Below are 11,763 nucleotides of genomic sequence, written 5' to 3'. Positions count from 1 at the left end.
GTTATTCGGGGCTGCAACTTGGTAGGAAATTGGGATGTGATGGAAAGAGAACTGAGAGTTACTCTTTTTAAATTATAAGGATCCTAAAGTCTCTCAGTTCAATTAATGCAGGATAATTAAAACAACTCTGATAGTAACAGCCTAGATTCATGTTTGGGGTCCATTAGTTATTAACTCTAGAAAGTTGGAATTCTTACTGAACTTTGAGCTTCCTTTTAGGACTTTCGTGAGCATCAAAAATCTCCACCTTCTGTGCTCCTAGAGTGCTTCATAATTTCAATAGTACATTAATCCCAGTTCCTTCTTACTTTAGAGTTGGTGAAGGGACCTCATCTTGTTCACCCCAGTATTGCCCAAACACACCATATTCTTTACATATAGCAGGTGATCAGCGATCAGGCTGACTCTAATTCATTTAGGTTTTTTACTTTCCCTCATGTCAAGTTCCAAAATTACTGCTAGTCAGTCTCTAGCAACCTCCACTATACTTCGAGATTTATGATTTTACTATTTAAGATCCAAATATCCATAATTTACAGTGTGTTTGTCTTGCCAATGGGTTTCAGCCCCAGGTAAGTTCACTGTGGATTCAAATGACAGAACATTCTTAAGGTTAAAGGATTATGCCCAACTTTATTTCCACCGTGGCAGGTCAATCACTACAATCTCGTTCACTCAGAGCAAGTCTGCATGCAGCAAGCCTGTCTTTGCCTCTGGTCCTCTCTGCCCGCACAGCCGACCCAGTCTCTGTCCTCTGCTCTGCTCTCCTGCAGCCTTGCAGCCGTGCCACCCTGTTACCCAGAGCACTGGGTGGAGCCCTTTATATAGAATCAATAACAACATATTGCCCATACATGTGTAGTGAGCTAGCCAACCAGGGCTAGGTGAAGGTGAGAATCTTGGCCACAGGAACCTTCATTTTATCCAGTGTTTTATGTTAATTTTGCTAAGGCACGTTATTTTAATTGCGTTCATGGAAGACTTGAGGTCACCCTGTGTTCTTTGATGACTGGCGTGTAGTAGATGTTCAATAACACTTCCTCTTGCTAAAAGACTGATCACGATTGGTTTGAACACAACTTAGAAAAGGACTTATGTTGATAAATGAAGAATAAGATTTGACAAAGAGTTTTTAAGTGAATAGGAGGGGCTACGTAAATCAGCAAGAAGATGGTGTCAGGAATTTGGGTTGCAAAGGGTTGGCCAAAATAGGAATTTATTGGCCCACCTAATCAAACTGAAGCAGGCAGGGATGCATCTGCTGCACCTGGCATCTAGCACCAGGCACCTGGATACCATTAAGACATCTCCATCTCTCATCTCAGCTTCTTTCTTCATCTCAGTTTCATTTTGTCAGGAATGCTTATTTTACAAGTCTACAAACTTGAAGCTCTCAGTCTCTCAGACTGTCACCAAAGAAGGATTGAACCTCTTCCCTGAATTCCAATTTCATAAAGTCCAGGGAGGAGCTATGGTTGGCCTGGATTAGGATCTGTGCTTACTTCTGTGGTCAGGGAACTGTGATTGGCAGCCTGGATTAGAGCCACCTGCTTCAAAGTGGGGGTGAAACAGTTCCCCAGAAGAAGAGGGATGCTGTTCTTATAAAAAGAGAGAGTTGCTGGGCAAACTGAAGCATAGTTGTCCACTGCAAAAAGGTGAGAAGGATAAGAATTTCAACAGAAAATTTTCTGCATACCTAGTACTAACTTACTGAAGGGTATACCATCAAACTCTATGTTCTAGAACTATAGAACTTCACCATGGAGATAGCCCTTAAAGCTGCTAAACCTAGGAATTGAGGCAATACACAAACCCTCCATATACTGTGCATTACCAGTGAATTTTTTCATAAGAAGCCCAGACAAAAAAAATTTGTCTGAGATATTTTATTGAAAAGACACCCCAATTGTTTTTCTCTCTAACCCCTCTGGTGAATATCCTAAAATAATGTAAAAGAGAAATCACATAAATAAAATGAAATCTGGATATAAAATATTGACTTATTTACAAATTAATCCATTAATGTAATGCAATTCCAGTAAGAATCTGACAGGTTTTCATTGAATTGAATAAGCTGATTCTAGATTCTGTTCTTAGAGCCCCAAACAGCCAAGACACATTTGAAAACTAAGTAGGGGAACTTACCCTACTAGATAAGAAGACTTAATATATAAGTTACAGAAGACAGTGTGGTAATGGCACTGGTATAGATCAGTAAAATGGAAACTGGTAGGCAGCTCTAAGATGGCCCCAATGATCCCTTATCCTTGGTTTTCATGCTCTTGTGTCATCTCCCCTTAAGTGTGTATTTAGTGACTCACATCTAAGGAACAGAATATGGCAGAACTGTTGGGATGTCAATCCTGAGATTAGAGTATATAAAGACTGTGATTCTTATCTTGGGAGCCCTCTTTCGCTTTCTTTTTCTCCAGTCTCTCACTCATCAAGCTACCACATTATGGGTTCCTGTCATGCCCTTCAGATCAACAAAAATAAAAAACTAAAGTCTGTCAGTACCAAGTGTTGGTGTGCATGTAGAACAACTAAAATTCATATACATTTGCTGGTGTAAACCTAAATTCTGTGAGACTCAGCTGGGCAGGAACTAATGTCTCTCATCAAAAGCCTTTAAGGACCTGCCAACAGTCACATAAGTAAGCTTGAAAGTGGGTTCTCTCCCCGCAGAGCTTTAGGGTGGCTGCTTCTCCAGCTGACTCCTTAATCTCGACCTTGTGAGAAACCTTGATCCAAAACTACCCAGCTAGACCATTCCCAGATTCCTACCCCTAGAGACTGTGAGATAATAAATTGTTGTTTTTAGCTGCTAAATTTTGGGGTAATCCGCTGTGCAGAAATACACAACGAATGCACACAAACACGCACTCACATGACAACTTGACAGAGATCTGAACTAGTATTGCAGATCAGCAGGAAAGGATGAATTTTTCAATAAAAGGTGCTACGATACCACAGCTTATCCATATTTTAAAAATTAGATTTCTCTATTTCATACCACAAAGAAAAATGGAAGTCTTAGTGCATTAAAGATATAAATGTGAGAAGGCAAAACTCAAAAATATAAAGAATAATATATCATACAATATCTTTATGGATTCATGGTAGGAATTTCTGAATAACTGAAATAAAATAATAAAATAATAATAAAAATGTTAAATAACAAAAATAAAAAATAATTAAAGCAGAAAATACATAAGAAAAAAGCATATTAAGTAAAACACACCATAAAAAGTAAAAAGACAAACCAGAGTGGGAGATGGTATGGGCAACACACATAGCCAATGAAGAAACAGTATCCACAATTGGTAAAAATTCCTACAAATCAATAAGAAAAAGATGAACAATTTAATATGAAAAAAAATGGCAAAAGAGAAAAAAACGGTGGTTTACAAATGAGGAAACACAAATACCTAATAGGCATACGAAAAAATGCTCCAACTCACTGGTGAACAAGGAAATGCAGTTTAATATAAAAATAGGGTTCCTATCATGCCTTTCAGATCAACAAAAATTAAAAACTAAAGTCTGTCAGTATCAAGTGTTAGTGTGCATGTAGAACAACTAAAATTCATATACATTGCTGGTGTAAATCTAAATTATTATGAAAACTTTGGAAAATAATTTGACAGTATCTAGTGAAGTTAAAGATGGTACATCTAAATGGACAAAAACCACATGATCATCTCCATAGATGCTGAAAAAGCATTCGACAAAATTCAACATCCATTCATGATAAAAACTCTCAACAAAATGGGTATAGAGGGCAAGTACCACAACATAATAAAGACCATATATGACAAACTCACAGCCAACATCATACATAACAGTGAGAAGCTCAAATCTTTTCCTCTAAGACCGGGAACAAGATAGGGATGCCCACTCTCCCCACTGTTATTCAACATAGTACTGGAGGTCCTGGCCATGGCAATCAGGCAAAACAAAGAAATACAAGGAATCCAGATTGGTAAAGAAGAAGTTAAACTGTCACTATTTGCAGATGACATGACTTGTACATAAAAAACCCTAAAGACTCCACTACAAAACTACTAGAACTAATAATGGAATTCATCAAAGTTGCAGGATACAAAATTAATACACAGAAATCTGTTGCTTTCCTATACACGAACAATGAACTAGCAGAAAGAGAAATCAGGAAAACAATTCCATTCACAATTGCACCAAAAATAATAAAATACCTAGGAATAAACCTAACCAAGGAAGTGAAAGACCTATACCCTGAAAACTACAAGACACTTTTAAGAGAAATTAAAGAGGTCACTAACAAATGGAAACTCATCCCATGCTCCTGGCTGGGAAGAATTAATATCATCAAAATGTGGCCATCCTGCCCAAAGCAATATACAGATTTGATGCAATCCCTATCAAATTACCAACAGCATTCTTCAATGAACTGGAACAAATAGTTCAAAAATTTATATGGAAACACCAAAGACCCCGAATAGACAAAACAATCCTGAGAAGGAAGAATAAAGTGGGGGGGATCTCGCTCCCCAACTTCAAGCTCTACTACAAAGCCACAGTAATCAAGGCAATTTGGTACTGGCACAAGAACAGACCTGCAGACCAGTGGAACAGAATAGAGAGTCCAGATATTAACCCAAACATATATGGTCAATTAATATTTGATAAAAGAGCCATAGACATACAATGGGGAAATGACAGCCTCTTCAACAGGTGGTGTTGGCAAAACTCGGCAGCTACATGTAAGAGAATGAAACTGGATCATTGTCTAACCCCATACATGAAAGTAAATTCAAAATGGATCAAAGACCTGAATGTAAGTCATGAAACCATAAAACTCTTAGAAAAAAACATAGGCAAAAATCTCTTGGACATAAACATGAGCAACTTCTTCATGAACATATCTCCCGGTCAAGGGAAACAAAAGCAAAAATGAACAAGTGGGACTATATCAAGCTGAAAAGCTTCTGTACAGCAAAGGACACCACCAAGAGAACAAAAAGGCATCCTACAGTATGGGAGAATATATTCATAAATGACAGATCCAATAAAGGGTTGACATCCAAAATACATAAAGAGCTCACGCACCTCAACATACAAAAAGCAAATAATCCAATTTAAAAATGGGCAGAGGAGCTGAATAGACAGTTCTCTAAAGAAGAAATTCAGATAGCCAACAGATACATGAAAAGATGCTCCACATCGCTAATCATCAGAGAAATGCAAATTAAAACCACAATCAGATATCACCTCACACCAGTAAGGATCGCCACCATCCAAAAGACAAACAACAACAAATGTTGGCGAGAATGTGGAGAAAGGGGCCCTCCTACACTGCTGGTGGGAATGTAGATTAGTTCAACCATTGTGGAAAGCAGTATGGAGGTTCCTCAAAAAACTCAAAATAGAAATACCATTTGACCCAGGAATTTCACTCCTAGGAATTTACCCTAAGAATGCAGCAGCCCAGTTTGAAAAAGACAGATGTACCCCTATGTTTATTGCAGCACTATTTACAATAGCCAAGAAATGGAAGCAACCTAAGTGTCCATCAGTAGATGAATGGATAAAGAAGATGTGGTACATATACACAATGGAATATTATTCAGCCATAAGAAGAAAACAAATCCTTCCATTTGCAACAGCATGGATGGAGCTAGAGGGTATTATGCTCAGTGAAAATAAGCCACCCGGAAAAAGGCAAGTATCAAATGATTTCACTCATCTGTGGAGTATAAGAACAAAGAAAAAAATCTGAAGGAACCAAACAGCAGCAGACTCACAGAACCCAAGAATGGACTAACAGTTACCAAAGGAAAAGGGACATTGGGAGGATGGATGGGAAGGGAGGGATAAGGGGAAAAAAGATAAAGGGGGCATTACTATTAGTCGACACAATGTAGGGGGGTGGGCATGGGGAGGGTTGTACAACACGGAGAAGACAAGTAGTGATTCTATAGCATCTTACTACACTGATGGACAGTGAGTGTAATGGGGTATGTGAGGAGGACTTGGTGAAGCGGGGAGTCTAGTAAACATAATGTTCCTCATGTAATTGTAGATTAATGATACCAAAATAAATTTTTAAAAAAAGATGGTACATCCAAGGATCTACTACTCAGTATATATCCTAGAGGCTGACTGTGCTTATACTCTAAGAGACAAGATTTGAGTAGAAAAAAATCGATAAATCCTAAATGTCCAACAGCAAGAAAAGTGTTTATTTTTTATACAGTGGAATACTATACATAAGTGAAAATGAATGATCAGAGGAACATATTCCAACATGAATAAATCTCACAAATAAAAATAACTAAAAGTTGCAACAGAATCTATATGACACAATAACCACTTTCGCAAAATTTTAAACTGCAACAATTAAGGTATGGTTTAGGGCTACATACACATCTAGTAATGGAATCATGAAGTGTCTGGGAATAACTACTCTTAGGTTCAGGAACATGATTTCCTCTTAGAGGTGGTGCAGGGAAGCTGTATGGGAGGGGTATAGTGGGTATTTAAACGTTTTGACATTGTTTCATTCTTAAGCTGGTTGTTAGATAAATGGATACTTGTATTATTCCATAGGCCTCTCTGAATATCTTAAATATTGTATAATATACTTTTAAAAGCTTAAAAGTAGTAAGAATCACATATAGAAACAAAACGGAAGATATCAATAGTGGGGAAAGAGTAGTTTAGACTGGTCACTATTTGAGAAGACACAAATCTCAAATGAAGTTTCAAAGTATTTCCTTTTTTGGTAGAAGGGATATTAATTTTCTAGAGCTGTTGTAACAAATTACCAAAAACTTAGTGGCTTAAAACAACAGAAATTTCTCTCTCAATTCTGGAGGTTTGAAGTGTGAAATCCAGGTGAGGTGTCAGCAGGGCCACACCCCCTCCACAGGTTGTGGGAGAGAACTCCTTCTTGTCTCTGCCAGCTTTTGGTGGCTCCTGGTGTTCCTTGGTTTATGGCAGGATAGCTCCAGGCTGCCTCAGTCTTTACATGGCCTTCCTCCCTGTGTCTCCTCTCTCTCTCTCTCTCTCTCTCTCTCTCTCTCCCTCCCTCCCTCCCTCCCTCCCTCTCTCTCTCTCTCTCTCTCTCTCTCTCTCTCCCCTTTCCCCACCACTCAGAGGATTAAGGGCCCACTGTAGATCAAGGATGATCTCATTTTGAGATCCTTAACTACCTCTGCAAAGACCTACTTCCAAATAAAGTCACCTGTCACATTCACAACTACCAGGAGTTAAGACGTGGACATGTTTTGGGGAGACACAATTCAACCCACTATAAGGGGAATATACATGTTTTTTTCTTTTTTGTTAGTAAAATTAAGATTAGGAAATTTACTCAGAATATGTTTAAAACACTTGCATGGTTAATGTTCCTTAATGAATGTAACTTTATCTCAGTTGCCTAGGTTCCTATTGTCAGGTGTTTTAGATGTCTGCATTGACAGTCTTTTATTTTATTTTTTTTACCAAATGGAATGGACAGCTAAATAGGGCATATAAATGTGCTGTTTTAACTAAAAACCAATAATCTTCGAAGAAAAGTTTGAGAGAACAAACTGTGGATAGTTATTCAATATTTATATATATTTTACTTGTATGGCTGGCTACTTAAATTGTTATTTTGGTAATATGATCATTTTCCTATATAAGGACAATTATAACAATTAATATTGATAATTTGCATATTTCAGTTGCATATTCCCTCCAGCATCTAGGCATTTCTAGTTGGTTGTCTTGACATTTTTATTTCTGTCAATAGCATCATCTTTCTCTCAGTCAGTGAGGCTTAAAACCACCCTCATTATGTAGTTACAGATCTTAGGAACAGGAAGGGAACCTAGAGATCATCTCATCTCCCACGTTTCATTCTACAAATGAGGATACCCAGAACTAGAGCAGTTTCATAATCTTGAGTTTCAGAACTAATTAGTTGAGTTATTGTGTAGCACAGTCCCAGGACTAAATTTCAGGTTCCCTCATTACTGGTTCAGTATTTTTTTCTTTATCCACCACCACACCACCACCACTCCTCTTCCCCCCTGCCTTGATTAAGCCATTACCATGTACTATGGTGCTGAGAGTTTATATACATTCCCTTATTGTATTTTCAGGGACATTTAATTCTTAGGGTCTTGAGCAGTCTAACCACTTACTGTTTCATGGTACATAGTGTTTTCTTTCTATTAAACCTCAAGAGAACTTGTGGAAGGTGTACTTTCCCCATATTTCAGGCATTCTCAGGCATGCTGTCATTTGGCAGTTTCTATATAATTTCAAAAGAAGAATTTGTAGGTAAAATATATGAATATATTTAAGGCTCTTTAAAGGATATGATATTAAGGCAGTTTGTTTTTTACTACATCAGACTATATAGCTATACCTCTGACGGGAAGATGACAAGGATTAAAACTGCCACAACTCTGTAAGTGCCAAGAGTAGATGACTAGACAAATGGATAGAGAGACCCGTGTTACTCACAGACCAACAAACAGCAGGAATATCACACGGGAGGCCAGCCCTGCTCCCAAGTCCCATGGGGCAACACTATGAGGCAGTGGACTGGGAGGAGCTAAGGGATTCAGGGCTAAGGGCTCAGCATCTTTTGTAGCAAGCAGTAAACAAGCTAGTCCTTTAGTCCTTGGGAAGTGACCAGTTGCTCCTTAGTCACACAACTGGTTCCTGTCACCTACTCAAATGCCGACACACTAGCTAAGGAAACTGCTCACGGTCAGAGGACAGTTAGGTCCTGCAAGACTGACATACTCTGCAAGATGTGCAGGGGCGCTATGAGCCCCCTGGCCTCCTAGTGTATAAAGGCTGCGTGTAGTTCTTAATATGTATGAATCACAGTTCATTGAAATTTACTTGTGATTTCTATAAACATTGTTGGTCGGATTTTTCCAGTCCTCATTCTAGATTGATCTGCTCTACATTCAGAGACTGACTTTAAAACCTAATTAAAACGGGACACCGTTACACCAAGTCAGGGAGTTACAAGAAAAGCAGAAATGTGCTGGAAAGGGAGGCAATGACCTTTTCTACAGACAAGTTTTCTTTTCTGGAAAGTCAGTTTTCTCTAAGAGTCTTTCTGCTCTCTACATTAACAGTCCTAGGTTTCTGAGCAAAGGTATTCAACAGGAAACATTTTGTGTTCTCTAATGAAACACTAAATAACTTCATAAAATGTAAAGGTCACAGAATGGTTATTTTATATGGTTACGCATTTCCACACCAATCCTCTGAAACCATACCTTAGAGTTCTCCCAAGCCTGCATTTCCACCCCCACCCCCACCCCATCAGCGCCCGACAAGTTTCCATCTCTCGGCAGCTGCCTCCCTCAGGGGCCTGGGGCCCGGGGCCGCCGACACTGACGCCCTTCTCGGGCTGGGCGGGGGAGGCAGCGCGCGGGCCTCGGGAGGAGGGGCGGAGGCTCGTGCGGCTCCAGGCGCCCGGCAGCCCGCAGTCCTGCGGAACCCGCGCGGCCGCCCCGGAGCGAACCGGTGTCGACTCCCAACCGCCGAGCCGCTGTGGCCGCGGAGGCCAGGAGCAGCTCCCGGGCGGCGCGGCCTCTCGGTCGGCCTGGTGAGCTGGGGGCGGCGGGCGGGTGCGCGGCCGGCTCTGCCCCGGGAGCCAAACTCCCTCGGGACTCCCGGCCCGATGAGGCCCGGGCTACTTTCAGCCCTTCCGGGAGTGGAGTCCTCAGCCCCCGACAAACCCAGTTAGCAGCCTGCTACAAAACCCCAGCCAAGTCAGTGCCCTCGGTAAATCCCAGTCTCTCCTGGACTTCTCCCTGACTTATTACCCACTCACCCTTTTAAGAATAAAAAACTAAAAGAGACAAAAACACCTACCCCTCCAGCCTTATTTTCGGCTCCTCTCTCCTTACTCCCCCGCACCCCGAAAGTCTCACCACTGAATTTACCACTTTTCCCAAGCAAGCTATGCCTTTCCCTGCTTTCTTGAGTTTGCAACCCAGTACCCTCACCTTCTGCCTAGAATATTCCCTGTCCCATCCTCTCACGACAATTCTTCTTCAGACCCAACTCAAATGCCATCTTCTGTCTCTTCCAGAAGTTTCTTTGTCTGCCAATCCCTCAGCCCGTTTTTAGTTCACTTTTTCTTGATATTAACCACCCTGGCTGTGCTTAACCATCTGTCTCCCCAGTTTGTGTGTTTTACTCTGGGGGTGGCGGGGGCTTGTTAATTGTATATGTAGCTACAGCGACCAAGCACGCAGACCTTCGGAAATCACGAATGAACTAATACTGAAGGGGTAGGGCTACAGAAATGGCGTAAGAGAAAGTGAGGCTGAACATTTAGCACACAGATGTGCAGCTTGCTCACTTCAGTATTCCTATGGCTGGAAGAGTCCAAGATCCTGTTGCTCCTCATAATGAGTAAGGATGACTGTGTGGATGTCCCCAAACCTCCAAAATTGAACTGAAGAAGAGGAGGTGGGAATTTAGAATGATTGCACCTGGCAGCGAGTTAGCTGTAGAGAGTTGATGGAAGTAGAGCGGGGAAGATGAACAACTGTCTGTCCTTCATCCATTCTGTGCCTTTTATGACTAGTAAAGTGTGAAAACTTGGAGTGAGAACTTGTCTCTTCTTTTAAGGAGTAATCTTGCTAAATCCTAAAATTTATAGAGAATTTTAGGTTCTACATTTTAAGTCCTAAGATAATATAAGGAAAAAATATAAACATATATTGTATGATACACACATAATGCAAGTAAAATATGCACATAATTATATTTTTAAAGAACCATACAGAAAGTTATAAAATTGAAAAGTATGACTCTCTATTTCCTTCCTCCAGTCTTTTTCATTCAAGGTGATTGTTGTTAATTTATTGTGTATGTTTAGCTGGAAAGCTTTTAATGTATTTTACCAAATCTAAGCTATCATTGATTGTAATTGTATGCAATTACATAAATGCAAGTTATGTATTGTATATAACTGCATAAAGGAAAAAATTTTGTCTTAAAACTTTTTAAAACGTGCATCTTAGAATAGATGAAATACCATATATATGAATATTCATATATATATATATACTTTTATAAATTTATACAATTGGCATCATTATGCAGTGGCTTGTACCTTGCTTTTGTTCTTTCATGTAGTAATATGTGTTGGAGATCTTTCTATGTCTGTATTTTTAGCTCAACCTTATTCTTTTTATTGCTCAAGCATGTATTAAAACCTTATTGAATAGGGTACTACAGTATAATTAATAGGTCCTTTATTGAGGGACATTTTGGTTGTTTCCAGCAAATATGTTTGTTTTCGTGCTTGTTTTTGCTATTACAAACGTTACTGTAAACAAGCCTGTGTGTATGTATGTGTGTATGAATACCTACCTACATATAAACATGTATAATATGGATATGCAATAAGCTAATTCATATTTACTAAGATTTTTCCATTTCAACAATGTAATCTATTCAAAAATTTGCTACAGTTTTTAGGAATTCTTCTAAATAGAGTAGTTGTATACATTTTCTAACTTCAAATAGTTGCATCAGTGGTAAGCTGGATATTTTAGAGTTCATTACATGCAAAGTACAATTTGACATTTGAAAACCATCTCAGATGTAGAAAATGCATCTCAGATTAATTAAAGGAAGAATTCTACAACTCCCCTGAGCAAAATATCCCCAAAATGGCATGGCAATTGATTGATAAATTGAATGATTGATTTAGAGAGCTCTAGATATATGCTTTACTTACAAAATTTTAAA

The 11,763-nt window shown here is 39.3% G+C and overlaps 1 protein-coding gene across 1 annotated transcript in view; it reads left to right on the top strand.

The window, feature by feature from the left end:
• Nucleotides 1–9,352: 9,352 nt before the first annotated feature.
• The window catches only part of DNAH8 (dynein axonemal heavy chain 8), a 336,734-nt gene continuing 334,323 nt past the window's right edge, over nucleotides 9,353–11,763 (top strand). The window contains exon 1 of the mRNA XM_073224126.1: nucleotides 9,353–9,601. The gene's annotated coding sequence lies outside the window, so the exon portion shown is untranslated. The remainder of the gene's footprint in view (nucleotides 9,602–11,763) is intronic.

The sequence above is a fragment of the Manis javanica genome, chromosome 16 (assembly GCF_040802235.1).
Source record: "Manis javanica isolate MJ-LG chromosome 16, MJ_LKY, whole genome shotgun sequence".
NCBI classification, from domain to species: domain Eukaryota; kingdom Metazoa; phylum Chordata; class Mammalia; order Pholidota; family Manidae; genus Manis; species Manis javanica.
The sequence above is the reverse complement of the archived record's forward strand: the minus strand, read 5'-3'. Positions and strand labels throughout refer to the sequence as shown.